Source organism: Engystomops pustulosus, chromosome 5, assembly GCF_040894005.1.
Source record: "Engystomops pustulosus chromosome 5, aEngPut4.maternal, whole genome shotgun sequence".
Lineage (NCBI taxonomy): Eukaryota > Metazoa > Chordata > Amphibia > Anura > Leptodactylidae > Engystomops > Engystomops pustulosus.
The window spans coordinates 183,891,064-183,917,230 of record NC_092415.1 but is presented as its reverse complement, the minus strand read 5'-3'; the positions used below and the strand labels follow the sequence as shown (position 1 = coordinate 183,917,230).

The 26,167-nt window shown below is 40.0% G+C and overlaps 1 long non-coding RNA gene across 1 annotated transcript; it reads left to right on the top strand.

Annotated features, from left to right (window-relative positions):
• Positions 1 to 1,047: 1,047 nt before the first annotated feature.
• Positions 1,048 to 6,968, top strand: LOC140134262 (uncharacterized). Its single transcript, XR_011856165.1, has 3 exons — positions 1,048 to 1,221; positions 3,212 to 3,615; positions 6,546 to 6,968. It is a non-coding gene; the product is annotated as an uncharacterized lncRNA (long non-coding RNA).
• The last annotated feature ends 19,199 nt before the right edge of the window (positions 6,969 to 26,167 follow it).

Sequence of the window (26,167 nt, the reverse complement as noted above, 5' to 3'; positions counted from 1 at the left end):
ATCCAAAATCCGAAAATAGATGTATACAATATTTTTCTAAAAGCTATCCAATGTTACCAAATTCAACGAGAGCATTGGATATTTGAAAACTTTGTAGGCATCAAGAAAAATCCCATCTTCAGTGGGGAGAAGACATATTTTAATCCTATTTCTACCCAATGTGTGATATTACACAAGCTCCCGAAGAGAACAGAAAACTACTATGTCCATGTCGCTGTTCCTGGTTTACGCTAAAGGTAGTTTCTACATAAAAAATGTGACTCCCCCCACCTCACCCCTAGGGGATGAAAATACATGGTCAACTGTAGTATCATTGGATAGATTTTTATGAAATAGTTATCAATTTTTTTCTTGTTTTTCCAGCTGATGTGTTTTTTTTAGAAATCCCCTTATTTAAAAATATTTGTACCCATTTTGATTTTTGGTGATTACCACGCCATCTGTCAACTAAAATGACTTTACTCATATATAGAATAAATGTAATTTTTCTTGGGTTTCTTTTTAAGATTTTAAACCTCCCCCCCTCCCGTCAGGGTGTGGTGGTAGGGCACCAAGTATGGTACCATCGGATAGATTTTTGAAAAATATTTGACATGTCTATTTAAAATTTTTCGATTTGTTGTGTATTTTGCAAGTTATTCCGCCATCCCGACCTTTTTGTTACACCCTGCATGTATATTTAGTCCTTTACTGCCAAAATAAGTGAATTTAGTTTACAGTGTTTTGGGTAATTGGACCAAACACCATTTTAGTATCAGTTTCACATGTAAACACTTGTTGATACGATGCCGCACCAATATAAATGACTGTAATTTTCACTTGCAAAAATATAATAAATGCAAACAACAACTGCACAGCAAGTCTCCTCTTGCATTAAACGTTGGCTCGCTTTCAAATTTGCACTCAATTTTCGAGGCATTCACAGCCGTTTTAATCACGCCGCTTCTCGCTCACTCTCTTTGGTAAATATATTGGACAAAGTGACAATGATTCATGTACCCAGGCAGCGGAGTAATTAAATACAAATCATGTTGTTTTGACAGGACATGGTGAAGACATGAGGCAGCTGAATTTCTCTTGTCATTCCTGTGACCTGGAAGAAAGGAAAGAGAAGAACTGGAATATGCTTTATAATGACAAGACATTGGTTGCTATGATCTGTCGCGTTAATTAGCACTGATTTCACTGATTGATGCTTAGTAATCAAGAGGGAATATAGATGTAAGGAGCGGCACACTATAACTGCTTTTAGTATAACCTTACTCTATTGTGTTTTAGATATAGAGCTATGGACTGTGATGTCGACAACGTGAAAAGCGCCTGGAACCTGTCAGCAGAAATTGACCCAATAAACCAATAGTAGTATGTTGGAATCAGATTAACAAATTTCATATCATGTTTCTTTCATGATACAGAATATAAACTTTCAAGTCAGATGAGAATTAATTGTATAAAGTCATGGAGAGGGAGAATTTAGCACTAAAGTCAAGCTCTCCCCACCTCTGAATACTCCCTTGACATCATGCACCGGACTTCAGAATAGCCATTTGCTGATATCCATGGATGGAAGGCAGTGTACTTAGACGAGGAGAGCTTGACTTCAGTGCTAAACTTTCCACCACCTTGACTTTATACAACCAATTTACATCTCACTTTAAAGTCGATTTTCTGGAAGATGACACCAAACTAGGTCATAAAGGAACACAAACTGGAAAACGTTAACCTGCTTCACAAAATACTAGTAGTGGTTTATTCTCTGCTGACAGGTTCCTTTTAACCCATCAGAGGTTTTTCTCATCATGGTAGCCTATGGGTGACTCATCCTACTGCATGGTCTCTGTTATTAATAGGTGTTCAATTTCAGCTCAATATGGGTCTTATTCCATAATCCTCGGCAATCAGAAGTGTGCCGTATTTATGGCCAGTGACATCACGTCCATTCCTCACATGGCCTCTTTACAGTTCAGTTAAATTCGAGTGGATAGGAATTAACAGCAATACCAAGCATAGGCTCTGTACAATGTAAGGTGCTGTGCTAGGTCAGGAGTGAAGAGATCTTGGTGCTTGCCCAAATTGCCTCAAACAGCTAATTAACTAAGTGCCTGTTGTGGGACAACCACTTTAAAATGTTTTAGGGGAATTGAAGGAGACATAGAGAACATTCACATTTAGGTATTACCATAGAACTCAGCAACCTATAGAGCAGGTCACAATTTGTGGCCTTACAAGCCATCCTTGATTTTTGTGTTGTAGTCATTAGCTGTTATTATTTTGTATTGCAGTGGAGAAATAATAAATGCAATAAAATGTCCACACTGTACACCGTGATAAAAATAAAATCCACAAATTGTGCCCTCTGTCTCCACTATAGCCCGTCAAACAGACTCAAGTAAAGTTAACTTCCCAGAAAGGGGTTGTTCTTGGACCACAATGGACTGTGTTTGCTTGGCTGGTTCCCAGTTGTACCAAATAGATGGCCATGTGGGTCCACTCACCGCGAGCCCTGACACCATGGTGCTTAATACAATGACAGTATATAATTATTAAAAAATTTGGATGGATGTTTTAAACAATAAAATACATTTTTTAGGCTCAAAATTTGGACTGTAAGATTGAAGACTTGCAGTTAGCCATATAATCGTGTAAATTTGTTCAAATATTATTTACACAGTGTAAATCCAAGTATATACAAACCCTAACAGCCAAGCATGCTGAGCCGAATTGCTCAATAAAGGGATTACGGATTAATAAAAGGGGCGCACAATATCTATTCAAGCAAAACTGTGTACTCAGTAGACATAAAGATTTGTTCTACGACCTGTCAAGATGTGAATGTCAACGTCTGCCGGGTAATCATTTTCTATTATTTGCTTTCTTCGGGTCATTATGACTTTAATATACCTTTCTATAAAGTTAACGTTATTTAGTAACGGACAGGAGACATATTCAACTTTCCCTATTTCAACAAGACCAATATGATTCGCCACCGTGGGTGGTTGTTGGGTGGGAGCCACTGTCTTCCCTTAGATCTTAGACCTTTTGTTGACCTCACACTTTGGGCAGATATCTAAACTGTACAAACTCTGATTTACTTTGTTTTCCACAATAGTTCTTAAAAAACATCTCCTGAGCTATAGATCTCAACGATACTTGACTTGACTTGTACGTGAACTATTCAAATTATTCTGAAGGAATTTTATTTATTTTGCAGATATGGCATGGTACGGTGGATTTTACAACTGGAACATAGTGACTCACAATATTGGCTCGAGAAGATAAATCAAGAGTATTATCTTAAGTGTTATCATGAGATACAGAATTTAAGTGAGACTTCCATCAGAATCCTTTAGCTACAAAACCTACCATATCACACAAGGAGTGAAATAAATTGGGCAGTTAGTTCTTGAGTTTGTGAAGTATTGGAAGCAAAATTATTGAAAACCTGAACCAAGGCCAAGTTGCAGTTGCAAGGTGTATGTGCCACAGAATCTCAAAAAGGTTTTCTCTAGTCTTTCTGTTATGCAACAGTTTATACTTTCCGAAAGTAGACAAGAGAAGGAAGACCGGGGAACTGGCAATAAGACCGCACAAATCTCACCGATGTGCATGGTGAAGGTTAGTTTGACTGGTTGTAGCCCGTAGGAGAACTAATGTGGCACAAATTGTTGAAAAAGTTACTCCTGACTGTGATGGAGACCCAGTGAAACACTCATAATTGTTATGAGGACACTACAATAGACTACAGACAGTCCCTTGACTTAAGTACACCGACTTACAGACAACCTCTAGTTACAAACTAAATACTAAATATACTAAATTAATATACTAAATATATCTTTTCTGACTTACATAAAATTTCAACTTTAAGAACAAACCGTCAGAACCTATTCTGTACATAACCCGGGGACTGCCTGCATACAATATAATTGGGTGTCTGATGACAGGTCATTAGTATGAAAGTGGGAAACCTGAATCTACAATTACGACTTTTTTCATATGTACCCCTTAAATAACATGTAATGTGTACAGGTATATTTACAGTTATACATTTTTCTTTTTATGTTTGTTCATAGAGTTACCTTATAAAGTAACCTATTTTATAGTTGGGGTGCAGGTCACCGACTATTTATACCAGCGACACCACACAGATTGTTAGCATCCCCCATTCCCACTTTGGCGCCGAACCTATTCTTGTTTTTAGTTATATGTTACTTTGTTGCTGACTGATGTGTGAATTGAGGCATTCAACCTTGTAATCTCTGTAGACGAATAGCAATGTATTGTTACTATCTCAAAGTTAGTTCCGTCCCATGTTAGCCCTACCAGATGCCCCAACCATCTTAGATTAGAATAGTAATTTAGATCCATGGTCAGCATTAGCTGTATCAAGGAAGAATATCTGTCCGCTGTTCAATGGATTTTTGAAGCCTCATGGATTGTTATTTTTTGTGGCTTAATAGTTAAATATAAGTCTAAGATCATTATTTTCTAGGGCCGTTTTTGCAACATATTACTAAGAACCTTATTGGGTGCTATTATTAATTTTGGTCCTACTATACTGTGCTTATGTTGGGACAAGAACTTACTTATGCCAATTATTTCTCTTTTACATTAGCCTATTTTCCACATTATTACATAGAACTCAGGGTAGCATGCTACTGATAATATTTCATCTTTTCTGATGGTTAAAAGAAACACTGAGCTAACAAACAAGCATAAAAAGCTCCAAATCCGACAATATTGTTTTCCCAATAATAGACCCACAGTAATTCGGCCCGCAGAGGGGTTTCTTGGGCTGATCACTAAAGGGGTATTCTGATCTCTAGTATTTATGACATATCCAATGATAGGTGAGGTCCTACTACTGTGAACCAAACCAATGTCTCGAGATAAAAGGATGCTTTCACTAACAGGCCGAATTCAAAGTTTGCCACTCTCAATCCAAGTCTATAGGAGCAACAAAAACAGCCCAATTGTATAGAAATAAATGTATAGTGGCAACGTATCCCTGGTTAACTCTTTCTTTAGCCCGGCTGGCAAAAGTGGGTAATCAATACCCCATTCTCAAGATGGGCTCCCAAACCTATCATGTATTTATGATATATAGGTAGATATGTCATAAATACTAAAGATGAGCATACCCATTACATTGACAATCTTTAAAGGAAACCTACCATTTTCCAATAGTACTTCTTAGCAGCAAATACCGTGCACCAGCCCAGGGTGAGCTGGTGCCGGAGCATATCTTCGTTATGTTCATAAACTGCTGTAATGCTTTTTAACACTTTAGTAATCTTTATATTGGAAGCAGCTTCGGCGCACGGTGGTACCCCTGAGGAAGTCGCAGGCTCGCGACGCAATGCGTGGGGTGCCTTTGGCCACTCGTCCTTTTTTCTTCCATTTTTTCCCCCCCATGGCTTACCTTGCATCTTTCTAGTTATTCATTTTTTGCTGGCTCTTTGACTCTATCACTGGTTGACTCCTTTTTGATCATTACCTGGGTTTTACCGTTTTTTCTTACTCATTTTTCCATTTAGGAGTTTGCCTATACTTCCATTACTTGATAGACAATTGTGCCAGTAATCTGTGTATGCCGTTGTTTATATATTTCTCCAATTGTGCATGGGGGTGATCTCTCTTACCTAATGTTGACTGGTGACCGTCTGTGGATCAGTTGGATTGGCTCCGTTTCACCTGCTATGTGTATTTTGTACACTTTTTAAATGTTTTTATGAAATGTGATGCATGGCATCATTTATGTGTGTGTCCCAAATTTTGTAATAAAATTTATATACTTCCTAGCCTTTACACACCAACTTGTTCTTTGGTTTTGATCATGTTGTATATGGTGTGCTGGCTACATGATTGACTGTATGATATATCCTATATCAATATTCCACGTTTTCTGTATACACACGGTGGTATGCGTTTGGCGCACCATGCACGCAACCGTGTGTGTGACGTCACCGGCTCTCTGACACTTCCTATTCGCCAAAGCTGCTTCCAATATAAAGATTACTAAAGTGTTTAAAAGCAATACATACACACGGTTTATGAGAATAACGAAAATATGCTCTGGCACTAGCTCACCCTGAGCTGGTGCACGGTATTTGAAGTACTATTGGAAAGTGGTAAGTTTCCTTTAAGGCCACGACACAGCCTTTGTTTACGCTCAACCAGTATGGAGTCCCATCAATAAAACTTTCCAGACGACCTTTTCTCCAAAAATACTGACCTGGCAATTAGGCTTTTGGCCCTGAACTGTAAGGGGGACCCCAAACTATAGTGGAAAATCAGTCCAACTATAAAATATCCCAAGTCTTGGAATGAGACATTCATTGCAGGTAAGTTAGAGGCAGATGTAGTGATGGTCATATGAGGATGCCTGGAATATGATCGTTTTCCTTTTCTCGATAAAAAGCCATGACGACAGGAAGACAGAACCTGTAGATCATTAAAACATAGTTCAGAGAAGAACTGAGGTTTGCATAGCAACCAATTAGATGCCAAGTGACATTTTTAACCTCCTTACACTGATTTTACAGATGACTCCGGCTGCCAAGAGGGAGAAAATTGGGCACTACATCGGATCTGCTGCATTTCGCTATTACACAAATGAATACATTTTGGCATGGAGATAGATTTTTCTTTTAATTTGGATTTTTCTTTCTCATTTTTGCTCTTCTGCGAGTCTTCCTGACACCAGTTTATCATCTCCATTGTCAAAGCAAAACATTCTTTTCATTGCATTTCAAGACCTTAAAAGAAGCACAAAATTATTCAGTGGGAATTTTATCCAAATTTAACTAAACAGAGATGAAGAAAAATAGTCCGTCTTGACATTTCATAAAATTGCTTTGTAGTCAAGCTAAGAGTGGAAATTAGGTTGACATTTTAAAATATGTAATGAATGCCCTTTTTTCGGTGGCTCGCCATTGAATTTCAATGCAACAAATCAACAGGATCTGAGAGCGTTTGCAAACAGTTCGGGAAACTGGAGCTGCTTTATAGACACAAAGACAGTGACATTTTTTATGAAATGAAAAATACTTTCAGGCTTTGAACGGATGGCAATTCAATTCACAAATGTGATGAAATCCATGAATATCGGGATCTGATAGCAACGTCCTTTATTCTGCTATTGTGACAATATTATGAGCCGGTAATAAATGATGACTTTCTAGTGATTCTGCCCTCAGATTATTAGTATTTATTTTCATATTCACTCAATGACACCAAAGTTACGCACTGAGAGGGACAAAGGCACGCACTGTAATACGATGAGACTTTATAGGTGTGAATGTAGTGATGAAATATGTCAGTGATTACAATATTGGAACATAAACTGTGGTGGGTGTGAGTGTTCATTTCCTTGCCCACTCTCCCCCAGCCATGCTCCCCACCTGCTCTCAGCCCTGACACACCTAAAGTGGTTGAAGAAGCCAGAAAACTGCCAGGGATGGGGAGATTCATATGCTTTCTCTGCCAAAATAACTGTCAGAGAAGGGATAATGAATCTCCCACATTGGGGCACATTTACTAACGGTCCGAATGCCACATTTTCTTCGGGTTTTCACGATTTTTTCCATTTTGCGCTGAATTGCCCAGGGTTTTTGGCGCACGCGATCGGATTGTGGCGCATCGGCGCCGCCTTGCATGGACGTGGACTTGGACAACCCGACTGTTTCAGACAAACCGCAGAATTCAAAAAGCAAATTGTGTCGCAAGATGGGCACTCACATGCACCGGGAAGAAGAAGGTGAGCTCCGGCGGACCTCAGCAGGGGAAGAGACACATGCAGGAAATTGGACCCACAAACTTAGTGAATCGCAGCAGACCCGAATCCTCGTCGGACAATGCACGGAGGGGATCACGCGGGACGAGTAAGTAAATGTGCCCTATTATGTCTAATCTGCTCAGCTACTCCTGCTCTATAACATGCTGCCTGCAGATAGAACACTATGTACAATCTGCTCAGCTCCTGCTCTATAACATTCTACCTGCAGATAGGACACTATTTACATTTGCTCAGCTCATCCTGCTCTATAACATAATGCCTGCAGAAAGGACACTATGTATAAAAATTCTACTGTTTTATTTTATGCTGCCTGTAGATAGGACACTATGTAAAATCTGTTCATCTCCTCCTGTTCTATAACATGCTCCTTGCAGATGGGAAATTATTTACATTTACCCAGCTCCTCCTGCTCTATAACATGCTACCTGCAGATAGGACAATATTTACATTTGCTCAGCTCATCCTGCTCTATAACATAATGCCTGCAGAAAGGACACTATGTATAAAAATTCTACTGTTTTATTTTATGCTGCCTGTAGATATGACACTATGTAAAATCTGTTCATCTCCTCCTGTGCTATAACATGCTCCTTGCAGATGGGAAATTATTTACATTTACCCAGCTCCTCCTGCTCTATAACATGCTACCTGCAGATAGGACAATATTTACATTTGCTCAGCTCCTCCTCCTCTATAACATAATGCCTGCAGATAGGACACTATGTATAAAAATTCTACTGTTCTATTTTATGCTGCCTGCAGATAGGACACTAAGTGTACTCTGCTCAGTTCCTCCTGCTCTATAAAAAGCTGCCTGCAGATAGGACACTATGTACAATCTAGTTAGCTTCTCCTTCTCTATAACATGCTGCTGGCAGATAGGACAGTATGTACAATCTGCTCTAGTGGTGTGCCATTCGTGAACGAGCCTGCTCTAAGAGCCGGCTCACTTAACCCCGCCCCTAACCGTTTCACCACACCCCTTTAACCCAATACAATCTGGTTAAAAGTGGAGTGGGGTGAATGACTGGTCTGCGGCTCCCTATGATATATTTAATAGGGAGCCGTTCAGGAGCCAGAAGAGCCATCATTCCCATCACTAATCTGCTCAGCTCCTGTTCTATAACATGCTGCCTGCAGGACTACATTGTGAATGTCATAGGTTTTCTATAATGTAGGACTGTATAGAGCACTCACCTCTGTACTGTACATGCAGACTCGTAGCTTGGATTTGCACCACAAAACATTTGCGTGTAGACATCTAATGCAATTCCCTACAGAAAGATGTTTTGTTAGTTTTTCTATCTGGACCCCTACATAGAATAGTTACTTTTAGCAGGTCCAAAAGTTACAGGAAAACACAATCTATAATATTATGTTGAAAAGAAAGCTTTCTCCTTTCAGCCGAACGCACCTGACTGATGTTTAGCTTCAGTTTGGTCATAATGTTCTGGATTACATTTTACTCCAATAACCCAACGTATCCGCGCAGAACAGCGAGAAGAGAGAACATCTGCTCATTCCAATGTTAAATGCCTCAATCAAAGTATATTGAATACCAGTATTACCAGCACGTTGATACATATGGATATTCAATACACAGTGATTGAAGCATTTAACTTTGAAGTGTGCAGCTGCTGTAGTTTTCCGTAAAAAAAAAAAAAAAATCACGATTTCCATTGTCAACCAATACCTTGATCATATATTTCGGTGACTTTCTACAAATTGTGACATACACCTGGATATAGCTGCAGATTTTCACTACATTTGTAATATATCGCTATAGGGGATATGACTTTATTACAGGGGGAGATTTATCAGAAGTGTCTGAGAGTAGAACTGTTCTAGTTGCCCATGGCAACCAATCAGAGCTCAACTTTCATTTTCCAACAGCTGTATATAAAATTTAAGAGGTATAAGCATAATTCATATTCAAATGGCTCATTAAAATATGAGCTAATGTGTAATTAGTTGTTATTTAAAATTTTGCTCCCATTAACATGTAGTCAATATACACTATGAGGGAGAAATCAAAAATAAAATGCTACTGGCCCTTTAATTAGTCCTGTGACCTGGGACAGGAGATGGTCGCTGGTCACATGTCCACATCACATGTTATGCACATGCCTGGGCCGGTCATGTGATCACTATGTTTGGCTGTAATTGGTTGGTTGCAGTACACCCAGTATAGCCGGTGTTGTGGTGAGACATAATCTCAGTGACGTAATGTGCAGTGATGGCAGCTACACATCATTACCATGGTAACAGAGCAGGACAGTCTGTTACATCATAACTGGGAGCAGAGCCTGAAAGGGAGGAGCTGTTACTGAGAACTGTGGGATCATGGGACTTGTAGTGGTAGATGGTGGCAATCTTGGAGATAACTCCGCCTACTTTAGAAAGACCATAACATTTTGTCAATCATTTATTCAAGCTATTTATGCTCCGTTCTGTGACTAATGACATTGAATTTTGTTATAATCATTTATTTCTAGCATTATGGATTTTTGTATCAGATGTTCATATTACCCGAATACCCCTATAAAGCTGAGCTCTGATTGGTTTTCATGAGCAACTAGAACAGTTTTGCTCTCAGATATTTCTGATAAATGTATATGGAGTGCACAATCTATGGCATATAGGCCCCAACATCGTGGCTTAGAAATGTGCCTCTATACCTTAAAGAATAAGCGCAAGTAATCCCTTGTCAACTGAACATGGACCCAACCAAAATACGACCCAATTAGCATTAACTGAACATACGGAAACTTTGCATGGTCAGTGTATGGGAATCTGAGAAAGATTGGAGGATATTAGAAGTCCTTTCCATTTGCGAAACTAACCAATATTCAACTAACTGTAAATGTAATACTTCTCGGCTTATGTGTGTTAAAAATTTCAATAAAAACTTATAAAAAAAATAGAAATGTGCCTTCATAACCTGAAATGGTTGGTGTTAGAGGGCAGTATACAAACAGTTTTGAAGTTAACAGTCTGTACATCCCCCTAAACTTCAGATCGGACAAGACAGTAGATAACAGGGAAGGGTCAACCATGGAATATGCACCAGGTTCCGACAAGCCACTTGCACTTGGCTAGGGTATATAGATCATGGACTTGGGCAGTAACCTGAATCTATGGCTCACCGTAGCTGAAGAGAGGAATAGCATAATGTGCACCATCAGTATTTATCCTATTTACAAGTATTATATTTAAAAAACTTAGTCAAAAGTATGAATTTTTGGATGCACAAGAGTATGTGAAAAGTTTTCTAGGATTTGATGACCCTTCTTTACGATAGGTAATTAATATGAGATAGGTGGGGGTGCTGCACTTGGTACTCAAACTTATTGACCAATCCCTGCAACCCTGGCTCAATACAGGGTCTAGTGTTCAAGATGGGTTACTGCAGTTAAGTTCCCATTCATCAGAAGGAGAAGTTTCTAAGTAAAAAAAAACTTCTTCTATAAGCTTATTGCTACTTATTATTACTGTACTGCATTTAGATGGCTAGATAGATAGATACCACAACTGTTATAGAACAAGAGCTACATATGTAGGTTTGCAGTCCTTGTATACTCACTTGTATTATAAAAGCGGTAATGCACCTACAGCCTCCCTTTCCTAATGCACCCATTTGAGCCTGGACTTACACTTGGATAGATGTGCTCGTCATTTGTTGTCTGTAGCTGTAATGTTTAGCTAAGGAGTTAATAGCAAATAGCTAATTGGATCTACAATATTTATCTGCATATAGATCCCTCCCAGAGTCCCAACACTGGCAATCTACTCGTAGGATTAAATCAATAGTGTTCTTTTATTTAGTTTAAAAGTGGAGGAAATGAAATTCTGTCCATGAACTTCTTTTTCTTATTTGACTTTTATGAAACTTTTTTAAATCTAGAACACAACTTATAAAGACCTGCTGTAACATCACCACAGTGTTAGGTGGTAGGGTGGACAATACCGCCATGAAAATGGAATGCCTGTGTTGCCTATTGAAATGAACGTGGCCATATGCTGCCCATATGAAAATGGGACATTACGAGTAGCATGTGGCCGTTTTAATAGATAAGTGTGAATAGGCATAGGAGTTCTATATCATACATAGAAGGTCAAAGGGCCTAAGTATCCTGACATGTGGAAATGGTGGCTAGGAAGCCTTTATTGAAAGCTCAAGCACAGTTGTACCTGCACCGGTAGCACCATGGGATCCATCCCCATATAGCTACAAATTTAGAATCACAGTTTGATGTATAAACCATATCCCTAATGACATTATTCATTCTTGTTACATTTACAGTAAGGGATAGGAGTTTGGTTCCAGTTCCAATGAGAAGCTCTTGCATAGCTTGGTATAAAGACCTCTGGACCAAATTTATGTTGGTCAGGTAGGTCTTCCAATCTACAGATCGCTAATAAACAAGGTTTAGTTCTGGACAATTTCTTCTACAGCTCCAATAATTCCCACCATAACCACCCAGTACCCCATACTCCTACACCATGTTCATGAGATCCAATGATCTATTCCACATCGCAGGTCTATGGGCTTCTTAACATAAGGATTATGTGCCGGTTTAACTGAAAAGAAGGTATTGTGTTGCACAGGTCAATTAATATGGTGTATTGACCCCATCGTGTAGATGGTCTCTACAAAACGCATATATAGTCCACATATTGATTTAATTTGATCAAGCCGCCTACTCATCATTACAACATGTATAACGCCCACTACTATGAAAGGCTTGGACACTACAGAATTACTTCATATGCAGCTGTGTCTTTATATCTGCCAGATGTGGGGTCATCTCAAAACTTTGAAAAGAAAGTAAAAAGACAAATTTAGACAAGAAATTATAACACTTAAAGTGTGACAGCATCTTGAAGCGACTATGTTAACCATTTGGACCACTATAAAGTATAGGAAACTCTAATAACTATAGTGGATTTTTCAAACAGACTCCGGAGATAATTACTTTACAACCCTAGTGTGCCTCCCCATCTTTAATGGAAATCTAACATCAAAATCAAGAACAGATAAACCGGGTACCGTTACTCATAGATCCGGGCACTGTGACTGTGGTCATCTTCTTATGCTTGTTACCCATGGCCTCCTTCCTTCTTTCCAAAATCAACTTTCACGGTCTATTACACTGTGCAGGAACTCCCACTTTGTGCTGGAACTTCCTGTGCTGTACTGAAATTACTTCAGGCTAAGGGAGGGGGAAGTGCTGAGCAGGAGCAAGTGGTAGGAGGAGACAATGTAACAGCCTGTGAAGCTACAGCACAAAGAGGTTCAAGTTTATTTTAGAATCAAGAAAGCCATGGATAACAAATATAAGAAGATTCCCACAGTCATGGATTCTGGATCTATGAGTAAGTGTCCCTGGTTTATCCATGCTTGATTTTGATGGTAGATTTCCTTTTAGCTCCCTATATCCTATGTCATTCTCCATGAAAGGGATTTTTTAGGATGACATAAAACACCCAACAAAATGCTGTTCTGGCGCTGGCACTTCTACTCAAAAGCATTAGCACCCGAACAAAAGTGCTAGGGGATACCAGGACCCTCTTTGGACTTTTTAGGTCAAAGGATGTCTTTTGTCATGGTCCAAGGAGACCATGGATTGGCTGATCCAGACACTTCCAGTCAGACTGGTGCTGGAGACCAGAAGTATCTGTGTGTGGTTGGTATTGGGAGCCAGAGCAGGGTATATTTTTTTGCAACTTTTGCCCCCAGCACCGGAAAGACATCTGTCTCAATAATATTAATCATACCATAGACAACATTATACTTTATTGCCACCTGAATCATCACCAAGAACTCCTTAGCATTTCTTCCCTATTATATCTCATGTAGGGTTACTATACATGTCTTTGAGGATATATTTTCATTAAAGGGGTTTTTCCATGAAGGAAAGTTAGGCCCTATCCACAGCTGATCAGTGGGGGTCTCAGTGCTGTTGGACCCCTCGCCGCTCCATCAGACTAATGGAGCAGAAGGCTGCGCATGACCATTCTGCTCCATTAATCTCTATGGAGCTGACTGAGATCAGTGAGCACGGCACTCGGCAATTTCCTTCAGCTGTGGATAGGGCCTAACTTTCCTTCATGGAAAAACCCCTTTAATGAAAATATATCATCAAAGACTTTAGTGTATACTAACCCTACATGTGATATGGAAGAAATACTAAGAGGTTCTTGGTGATGATGCGCTATTACTGGTGACAGGTGGCAATAAAGTATAATGTTTTCCATGGTATTATTAATATTATTGAGACAGATGTCTTATCTGGTGCTGGGGGCGAGAGTTTCAAATAAATATACCCTGCTCTGGCTCCCAATACCAACCACACACAGATACTTCTGGTCTCCAGCACCAGTCTGCCTAGAAGTGTCTGGATCAGCCAATCCATGGTCTCCTTGGACCATGACAAAAGACATCCCTTGGTCTAAAATGGCCAAAGAGGGTCCTGGGCTTTTGTCTGGGTGCTAATGCTAATAAGTGGAAGCGCAAACACCAGAAAAGCATTTTGTTGGGTGTTTTATGTCATTTGGTGCCTCTTTAATACACTGCATCTTATGTAAGAACTCCAAAAAGGATTGACATGAAATGACATGGAAATCATGGATCAAGATACAGTATGATTCCATAAATTACTATACGTATAGCACTATGGATCTGTACAAGGCTCATTGTGCATGAGACCTAAAGGTAAAAAAATCTAGCTCTGGGAAGGCGGATATTGTTGGTTGACATGTACTATACAGATGTGACCTTACTTACCCTTAAGGAGATGTCTTAAGGGAGATGACCAGCATCATGGAAGACACTACATTTTTTCTAAACCTCGTATCTCACACCATTAATCTTGGGATAGCTCAAGGAAGATACAAGAGTAACTATGGGCCCATCTGTACACCTAGCGATACAATACATTTAATGGCTCCTCAATCCATATTGTATCTGTCATCGCTGTAGTGGCCTCCTTCATTTCTTGTTTTTGATCGGCTTCAGATGATGGATAACTGAATGACAAAAACTAATTTTTTTTCAACCTTACTGAAATAGTTTCTCATGGTGTCGTCTGTTTAAATTTTTGGTTACAAGGTCTAGTCTTTAGATACAAAGATCCATTCAGATTAGTGTAGTATTGGTCTTCGAAATTGCTTATTGACTGACTTAAGTATTGTTGGTTCGCAAGGTTAAAGCTTGTGCAAATCACGCTAATAACCTGACAACAAAGAAATATATGGTGCAAGGAAAGGGAACTCAACTAGCCCGAGCCATAATTTATGGGAAGTATACAGGATAAGTTATAGTGAGCGGTGATAAATGGGTGAGGTTAGTCGAAAAAACCCAGGTGAAAACAGTTAAGTAATTCAGGAAAGTGATTTAAGCCCCAGTTTTCTCTATGGCAAGGGAGACGGATTATAGTCATATGTTTAAAGTCTTGTCTTAATCCTTCTTTATGGAATTCTTTCACAAATATGTAATCTAAAGATTTACCTTAAATAGAAAACCTAATATATAAATATGTATATATGTACATACAGAGTGCTCTCCACGGTGCCGTAATATTATATATTTTCCCCTCATCATTTCCTTCTAAACGAATTATTGACTTCTCCTTTGCTACACCCTTTCTCTGGAGGGCATTCCTCTTAAACATTACATTTCCTTTTAAAATTCTGAGTGTTAACAAGGGTGGTCAAGAATATTAGTAAGTTGGGGGCCATACTTAGCTCCCACGCTGATCAGTTGTTTGTGGTGTGTAGACTGAAGGACATGGAGATGGAAGCAGTTGGCCCCAAGTCATTGTTGGAGCCGCAAGGTACAGTATAACTATACTTGTGGTTACCAATCCAAGGAGAAAACACACTCACACTATCTATCCCAGATGGAGCAAACCAGAACAGGATTAGGAAAAACGGAATAGTGGGTTTTAGATAATCCGTAATACTAGGCGGCTCTCTGCACAATAGAAAGTCCTTCTAACATACACCAAGCAGTAAAAATAGGAGGTGGAACCCACCAATATTTGTATGGATGTTCTTTATTGATCAACGCAGCACATAATAAAAAGCAGAGCGGGATGATGGGCCGTTTTGCGCCTTCAGGCGCTTTCTCAAACCATTCATTCTTAAGGTACATTCAGACGGCCGTCTTGGGGGATGTATATGCGGCTGCAAAGAAGGCAATGGCAATGGTGGCCCGGCGGCGGTGTGAGCCGTACACAGGGAAAAGAGAGAGCATATCTTTCCCTATGTGTGCGGCTGTGCGGAAGTTTTCTCTACGGAGGGGTCACCTCTCCAGAGCAAAGCGGTATGCAGGCGTGCACACAGTGGTGGGAATGTACCCTTACGGTGTAAGAAAGTGCCCGAAGGGGTGAAACCATTTGCCGTAAATGCTTGCCACTGCTTCTGGCTCCATGTCCTTGTGTTTACATTATTCCAAACAGCTCAATGTTGTGGGGGGTGGGTGTCTTCCACTCAGTGATTAACTGTTGCTGGTCTAACCTCAAGATGGGCCTTCAAGAGTTATTCCTGGTCATCCACTTTAACCTGCCCATGATGTTTAGTCTACTGAAGATCACACTACAAGAACAGTTGGTAAATTTTGATGAGTAATATGCACATCAACAATGCCATGTATAGGTATGACCTTTAGAAAACTAAAAACCATGGGAAGGTTAAAATGATTGAACATGTAAATAGTCCTGCATGGATCCTGTGCAGAACATTAAAGGGGTATTCAAACCAAGTTTTTTTAAATGTACTCAGGATACAAAATAACAAATTCTCAAATTTACTGTTATTAGCAAAAATAAAGCATTTCACAGATATAATTCCAACCTGTCTCACCTGGTGTACACAATTTCAGTTGCCGCTAGACACGACCCTGTAACTTATGACTTTAGGGTCAGCAGCCATCTTGCCTGAGGCTTCACAGAGCTTGTCTCTCTCTCTGCTCCTTGCACTCTAGTCACATACACTGACGTCCTGCCAGCAGCAGCAGCATGAGGAGGACTACAAGCTACAGACAGATAAGTTCTTTATGGGTGAGGGGAAGGAAGGCACAGCAGGTCTAGTGTGTTGTGGAATAGCAGAGATGTAAGAGAGTGCGCAACATTTTGTGTTCAATATGCATTTAATGGATTGCATTATATCTCATCTATCTAATCTCTCCTTCTACGTGTCAGTGTGTTAGTACAATGTTCAGATGCTGAATTAAAGTGTATATAAACCTGTACCCTGATAATCTAAGCACATTGACAGCACACAGCATCTCATAGCACAGAGGGATCATAAAGTGTCTGGTTAGAGAGTCCCCGCCCACACTCTGGAATCTTACACTGACCATCACTGATAGGAGTGATAGGAGCTAAAACAACAATAAAACTAAAGTAAAATTGTGAAGTAAAGGGTTAAAAATAATCTTTATTGTGTTACCATCACAAGGGGGTTGAGATTTGTGAATTTTCTTTCATGGGAAACCCCTTTAAGTACAAAACCATTGAGACTCCATGTACTTCTGCACAAGTTTTGTCAGACTCACAGTTATATGGCACACATATACACAAATCATATTCCTACATAGCAAAGTAATATCTCCAAAGTCTACACAAAAGGTCCATTGTACCAGAAGACAAAGAGCACTGGTTTTACATGTATTTCTCCTTCCTAAATCAGCACCAGAGATTTACTTAGACATCTTTCACCTTTTACACCTTTCCCATTTGCTCCCATTCGTCATCTGCTCATCATTCACCTCTTCTTTTGGCCCCATTCCATTATTTATTGCTGCTCTTATTTATTTCCCTTTCTCCCCCATTAGTCAGGTCTCTAATAGCATTCTACTTTCTCTGCTATTTCTTATCACTTTTAGGAATTCAATTAATAGTTTCACCAGATGCCAGGAATTATTTTACTATGTATTTAGATGACGCAATCCTTTCTTCCGAAAATTAGGTAGGAAAAATACAAGGAAATGAGCCACTAAAACTCAAAAATATGTAGATTTGAGATACAAAAAATGACTTTTGAGTAATAGATGTGAGCTTTGGAGATCTTTTGAGGGAATTTATTAAGACTGGAGTATCGAAGGCCACTCTTAAGTTTACATACTAACCACTTACATACTTACATGCTTCAGCCTCTTAGTATATCCGGAGGAGTGCTCCACCACCGGAATGAAATAATAATAATTCTTTATCTTTATAGCACCTACAGATTATGCAGCGCTGCACAAAGCTTGCCAAATTGGTCTTTCACCAGGTCTGCACTGGCAGAGATTTTAGATATAGTCTGCTGGAAAACCAGTGGAGATTATAATAGATATGGTGACTTGTCCTCCAGAAAACTTGTGTCCCATTACGGAACAAACATTGCTGTACCGGGATTCATATTAGTATACTACCTAAGTATAGATCAAAATAAAAGGTACAAAAATAAAAAGTAAATCCTGTATTTAAGATGGGGGACATAATAAACAATGCAATTAATATTTATTTTTACACATCTGGTAAGTTATTGGGTGATTCAGCACAGCTTCTATAGTGATCTTTACCCATCTTGTTGATCTGTTTGAGTATAAAACCAAATGTGATAGCAGGGGCGTAACTACGAGGGTAGCAGCTATTGCAGCCACTATGGGGCCCACAGTGTCAGGGGGGCCTGGCATCTGCGTTATTGGGAGTGTATATGCTGTATGACTGTATTTAGTATTGAATTTATGTGTGTATATGATGTGTAAATGCTCTATATGTGTGTACATATGTGAAGTGTATATGCTGCATGTGTATGTATAACCGGTGTATGTACTGTATGTATGTTTATGCTGTATGTGTGTATATGCTGTACTTATATAAGTATATAAGTGTATGTATATATGAGTGTATAAATGTGATTGCAACTCACATGTGTGAGTATACAAATATGTATATTTTTGGGGTAAATGGGGGGGGGGGACCCTATTCGGGCCTGCCTCTCCTAGTTACACCCCTATGCATCCCGGCTAACCCATCTCTCTCCTTATTTCTCCTCTGCCTCTCCTCTCTGTCAGTCTCCCCACTTGTTACCCATTGCACAGCAAATTCAATTTAAAATTTTGAAACATGACTTACAAAGACCTGAGTGAAGTTGCCCCCCCCACCTTGTTCAAATCAAACAAAATTGGTGTCAAACGTTTGTGCTACGTTTGTGCTGGTTTGTGCAGCTATCATTTTTAAGATTTTAATGAAAGTTTCCAGAGGTCATCAGAGGTCAACCAGCCCCCCCCCCCCCCCACATTGCCCAAATCAAACAAAACTGGGACCGAACAATTCTGCTACGTTTGTGCTGGTTTGTGCTGCTCAAATTTTTGTTTGTGCTGCTTTTGTTTTGAATATGTGAACAAAAAATGAAAGTTCAAAAGTTCAGCCAGCCCCCCCACATTAACCGAATCAAACAAAGCTGGTGTCAAACCTTAGTGCTACGTTTGTGCTGGTTTGTGCAGCAAAAATTTTCGTTTGTGCCGCTATCATTTTTAATATATTCATACTTTTTTGCAGAGGTCATCAGAGTTCATTTCTTCCAAAGTACAATGGGGGTCATTTATTAAGGGCCCGATTCGCGTTTTCCCGACGTGTTACCCGAATATTTCCGTTTTGCGCCGCTTGTACTTAAATTGCCCCGGGATTTTGGCGCACGCGATCGGATTGTGGCGCATCGGCGCTGGCATGCGCGCGACGGAAATCGGGGGGCGTGGCCGAACGAAAACCCGACGTATTCGGAAAAACCGCCGCATTTAAAAACCGAAAATGTGTCGCATAAGGACCGCTTACCTTCACCTGGTCCAGCTCGGTGCATTCCGGCGCGATGAGTTTACTTTCAGCGCAGCAGCGCCACCTGGTGGACGGCGGAAGAACTACCTTATTAAATCCCGGCCGGACCCGAATCCAGAGCGGAGAAGCCGCCGCTGGAACGCGAATGGACCGGGTAAGTAAATTTGCCCCAATGTGTTTGCTAGCTCCCCCTGGTGATCAAACCAGGGAAGTGTCACTCACCTGAACATACCTTAAAAATTATAGCAGCACAAACAAAAATTTTTGCAGCACAAACCAGCACAAATGTAGCACTAACGTTTGACACCAGTTTTGTTTGATTCCGTTAATGTGGGGGGGCTGCTTGAACTTTTGAACTTTCATTTTTTGTTCATATATTCAAAACAAAAGCAGCACAAACAAAAATTTGCGCAGCACAAACATAGCAGAATTGTTCGGCAATGTGGGGGGGCTGGTTGACCTCTGATGACCTCTGTAAACTTTCATTAATATCTCGAAAACGATAGCGGCACAAACAAAAATTTCTGCTGCACAAACCAGCACAAACGTAGCACAAACGTTTGACACCAATTTTGTTTGATTTGAACAAGGTGGGGGGCCAACTTCACTCAGGTCTTACAAAGCCGTCCACAACCTGTCCCCCCCATAAATCTTTGTACTCATCAGCCAATATTGCCCCACATGTTATCTCCATTCTTCACAGTAATTTCAGCTTCACTCTACTTGCGTTCTTTCTTGTCTTAAAGTAATGTATGTTAACCCCTTATCGATTCTACAGCACCATGGAACTAATGGTGCTCTATAAATAAATAATAATAAAGCGATAGCTCCATTCTCCGTGTAGTGGCTGAAGTGAGTCACTGCAGCTTAGTTCCTATTTAAATGAATGGTCTCAGATCTGTACTAACCATGGCTAATTATTACACTGACAATGGAGCTGTCTCTGCTAAATGTCTGACACACACATATCTGCTATTTAGGATCTTTTCTATGAAAGATCTTAATCAATTCAACCTGAAAACTTGAAAGGGACATGGGTTCCCAATTTTTAGAGCTAGCCCCAAGTGGTACCTCCAGTCCAACATGGCACCTCTCATCACTGGTTGTCTTTGTCGGTATACAGAGTCTCACCAGTGATATTGCTTCAACAAGGCATCCATTACAGCCTGTGGTGGTGGCCTCTATTAGGCTGTAGGGGTGTCAACGTGATGTCACCTTTAAACCGGGGTATACCAACAGTTGTTGGTTTTGACTGAAGGCTTCCGGACCAGAGGTAAGGACAGTGGTAAGTATTGTTTCTTTCTTATTTCTGCACAATCTAGGGTTAGTAATAAAATAAAAGGCTATCCCGGATAATCCCGTTAAGTTACCCCTAAAAACAATAATAGAGGAAACAATAAAGTAGAGGCAATAAGATCCCTGAGAACAACGAACACCACATTTCATGTTCTCACAGGTGTGGGAAAGAATAGATTTTGAGAAACCGGCTCTACTAATGACAAAATGTGATAGATGAAGCAAAGGGCAACGTGAAGGATGACCCCAGGACAGAAGGCGCTAGAGGTCAATGTGCTGATAAAACTGCTCTCAAGAAGGACTTGAAAAATTGAAGTTGTAATGTTAGGAATTGATAACACTTCAGTTCTTATGTGGAGCTTTTACTGAGACCAAGGCAGATGGTGAAGATGAGATGGGCTGGAGATATATTGCTCCTGGTATTGACATATTGCTGATATGTAATGTTAAAATTACAGTAAGTGAATCCAGAGGAAGGAAGCAGTAATGGGGAATACGAGCCTGCATTGTCAGGGAACAGGATGAGTAGTTCAAGATTTACATATTAGTGATGAGAAAGTGGAGCGGACAGAGGTTATTATAGCTCTTTAGATTTTGCTTGGTCTTCTAGTGTAGACTACTACAGATGTCCACATATTATATATCACCATTGAAAAAAATATCTCAAGATATCTAGCTTTTAGGTGTTTGGCATCACAGCAAATCCCCTAAATATTTGTGCTGTATCATGTACTGTATCAGCTTGAATTCATTGAACAAATGGTTGGGCAGCACAGTGGCTCAGTGGTTAGCACTATGGCTTTGCAGCACTGGGGTCCTGACTTCAAGACCCACCCAGGTCAACATCTGCAAAGAATTTGTATGTTCTCTCTGTGTTTGCGTGGGTTTCCTCTGGGTCCTCCGGTTCCCCCCCACACTCCAAAACATACTGGTAAGTTGATTAGATTGTGAGCCCCGTTGGGGACAGGGACTGATCTGGAAAGCTCTGTGCAGGGCTGCCTAATCTGTGTGCACTATATAAATTAAGGAATTATTATTATCATCCAGCCACTTGGACTCTATAGTCAATAAGAAAATATCTACACTAGATCAATTATAGCCATGAGGTGGCCATAAACATTATATTAAATATGGCCCAATATGGAATGTGATTGAATGCCCATTTGGCCATATCTAAAGTGTATGACCATTCATAGACATTAACCTAAGTGCATTCATCAGAATTATTTTAAATATTTCTGTCCATACTAATTTTTATTGTTTATAGATATATCTTTGCATCTGTGTTGCCACCATTCAATCATTCCATTCCATTAGAGGTGAGGGAATCCAACTTTTGGGTTCAGCTGTGTGACCCCCCAATGTATTGCCAGATTGGCGGCTAATCCAGCAAATTGACAACCAAAGTTATTAGCCATTGCTATGATTGGCCTGGGGCAACATCTACATGGGCTTTGTATGCTCTCCTTATGTGTCTATGAGTTTCTCACACTTAGTATTTGCAGGCCATCAACCAGAGTCTGGAAATTCTGGGAAAGGAATATGCAAATATGCAAAGTTGCATGACTTGAGATATAAGCCAACCCAGTATGTCTTTTCTAAAAGGAATGGACTCCCAATTGTGGACAGCACTGTCAAAGTCATTATATCTCATCAGTTCAGTGTAGGAACTAGTTTGACCACTATGGGTCAGGGAAGACACTAAACTGTGGAGATTGCATTTGTAAGCCATGCTTTCTCTATTGGAGATTCTAGGTGAGTAATATGCAAATAAGTTTAATTTACAAATGCAAATAACAAAACGTTTCCTATACTGTACTGATGAGATGTATTGACATTAAAACAATTTATCCAGCTGCTAGCTACTCCTTTTGCGAAAATCTTACTGGTGTGACTTTTATTCTACATCAAGTCACGTGGCTTCTTAAAAGTCAGACATAGATGTAGAGGTAACTGCCTTATTTAAGATAATACTGGAGGCTTATTTTCCCTTTTTCCATTCTGAAAAAACTTATTAGAATTTAGTTTTTCCATAAATATATTAACTATGAGTGTAGTGTCTGTGATTTGATCATGACAATAAAGGAAAGGCTATGACTTTACAATAATCTTTCATGAACCTATCACAATGATATGGCGCACATTTCCATATGATAGTCATTACCTGGTTCCGGGACTGTTTTATGGAGTTGAATATAGAGTATGTTTAAGTAAATACATAGTCAAAGTTGGGTCTTGGATGTCCTCATTTGCACATAGAACATGTTACTACACCACGGGAAGGACAATAAGTGGTTCATCTATTGATTGTGCCATTTGTATGGATGAAGTTTGGTTGCCACATGCATATATGTATATATCCATATCTTTTAGATTTATTCTGGAGCAATTTACAGTAGCGCCTTTAAAAGCTGCTTTTAGATGATAAAACACTGTCATCTCCAACGCTTTCACTGTGATCACTTTGTTCCTTAAATTTACATTTTATAGCCATTTTTCTCCAAACTAGACACTGTTAAAATTCTCTGCTAACATCCTCTAAGCTGTCAAGGAAGATATCCATTAAAGCAGAGAGTATCTGGCATTTAGACGTTAGCATAACAGCAGATGTCTCTGGAGAATTCACTCCCTTAATGAGAGCCAAGAACGTGGAAGCTCTGGGGAAGTGGTATGAGGAATGGAAATAACACATGATTACAATAAAATTGAACTCTAATTTGACAAAAGGAAAGTGAGTTTTTCTGGTAGTGATAGAGATTAAGCCACTAAATGAACAGTTACAGTGAGGAAATGGAGGAGGAAAAGACAAAGGAATCACAAAACAGTTACCACGAAACTAAAGGGGGGCATTATTCTGGAAAATAGGCAAAAAGATGTAATAAATAAACTGCCGGGATAAGGAATGTTTGATTCAATATTAACAACACCTCGTTTTGGTCAGCAGGTTCTGATGAAATCACCTAGATCAGTTGATATTAATCTTACGTGTCTGGCCAACTTTAGGAATAACAAACCCCAAATTAACAACAAATCTGGACTCTTGGAAAATTATGTCAGTAGGACGTGGAAGTATCTGTCAGCTCCCGTTGATGATATACCCCTTAGCAATACATAGACGGAAATGGTGGCACCAATACATACTGTAGGAGAAGGTGCTTTCAATGCTGATTTCGAGCATACAAAATTAAGAATATTCCACATAGTTGCAGTAATGCGGACACTGGACTTAGAGGCAACACAGGACAGTGAGCCCTAAACTCCAGCCAACCAGCAGCCCTGCCTGCTTGACTCTGTGTATACTATGATACAAGACAACTGCAAAGACGGTCCCTCCCTTGGTCACAGTGCAGACAGAAAACAAGACAAACACAAAAACACAATAAGTGGTAGCAAACAAACCAGTTCACAAGTGCGAGAGCATATCAGGAACAGAATCACAAAGGATAGTCACAAAACAAGCCAAGAATTGAATACCAGGATGAACTACATCATGGCACATGAAAAAATAACTTTTGTCTTTCTAATGGATTAGTAAGATTCAGTTAAAAAACTTATACAAAAACTATATAACCTTTAAGAAACCCTTTTGGCAAAGTGACATCTTACATCAGGATGCCATTCCTTCACTTTTCTTCTAGAATTTTTACTTTGATGTCCTTTTCTGCATCCAGCAGGTATAGTTATGAATTTCTGTTATTTATTGCGAAAAAAAATAGTGCAGCAGCACACATAAATTTTTCCGCAATAAATAATGGAATTGTAAAGGAAGATCACTAGAGATGAGCGAACATGCTCGTCCGAGCTTGATGCTCGGTCGAGCATTAGGGTACTCGAAACTGCTCGTTGCTCGGACGAATACTTCGCCCGCTCGAGAAAATGGCAGCTCCCGCCGTTTTGCTTTTTGGCGGCCAGAAACAGAGCCAATCACAAGCCAGGAGACTCTGCACTCCACCCAGCATGACGTGGTACCCTTACACGTCGATAGCAGTGGTTGGCTGGCCAGATCAGGTGACCCTGGGATAGACTAGCCGCTGCCCGCGCTGCTCGGATCATTCTGTGTCTGGATGCCGCTAGGGAGAGAGCTGCTGCTGGTCAGGGAAAGCGTTAGGGTGTTCTATTAGCTTACTGTTAGGCAGGAGTGATTCTCAAAGAACCCAACAGCCCTTCTTAGGGCTACAATAACGTTCTACTTTTTTTATTTTAATTTGCATCTAGTACCATTTTGTGAGGAATTAGCAGGGGGACTTGCTACCGTTGTGTTTAGCTCTTAGTGGCACACATATCCATAGCAAAGACCGAAGTGGGAAAATTTAGTAGGGGTTGGATTTCAATTAGGCACTAACTCAGTGTCATCTCATCTGACAGTAGTGTGCTTTGATACTTGGCTAGAAAATAGCCATAGGAGAATACAAAGAGCTTACTTACGCATACAGTAGCGTTCTATATATTTGATTTCTGGTTGATCTGCTGGTGGCTGTACTTTCTGCAGTGCATGTACTAGCCAATTCTGAGCAATTTGTAGTGAGACTTGCGACCGCTGTGTTCTGCGCTTAGTGACGCACATATCCATAGCAAAGACCGAAGTGGGAAAATTTAGTAGGGGTTGGATTTCAATTAGGCACTAACTCAGTGTCATCTCATCTGACAGTAGTGTGCTTTGATACTTGGCTAGAAAATAGCCATAGGAGAATACAAAGAGCTTACTTACGCATACAGTAGCGTTCTATATATTTGATTTCTGGTTGATCTGCTGGTGGCTGTACTTTCTGCAGTGCATGTACTAGCCAATTCTGAGCAATTTGTAGTGAGACTTGCGACCGCTGTGTTCTGCGCTTAGTGACGCACATATCCATAGCAAAGACCGAAGTGGGAAAATTTAGTAGGGGTTGGATTTCAATTAGGCACTAACTCAGTGTCATCTCATCTGACAGTAGTGTGCTTTGATACTTGGCTAGAAAATAGCCATAGGAGAATACAAAGAGCTTACTTACGCATACAGTAGCGTTCTATATATTTGATTTCTGGTTGATCTGCTGGTGGCTGTACTTTCTGCAGTGCATGTACTAGCCAATTCTGAGCAATTTGTAGTGAGACTTGCGACCGCTGTGTTCTGCGCTTAGTGACGCACATATCCATAGCAAAGACCGAAGTGGGAAAATTTAGTAGGGGTTGGATTTCAATTAGGCACTAACTCAGTGTCATCTCATCTGACAGTAGTGTGCTTTGATACTTGGCTAGAAAATAGCCA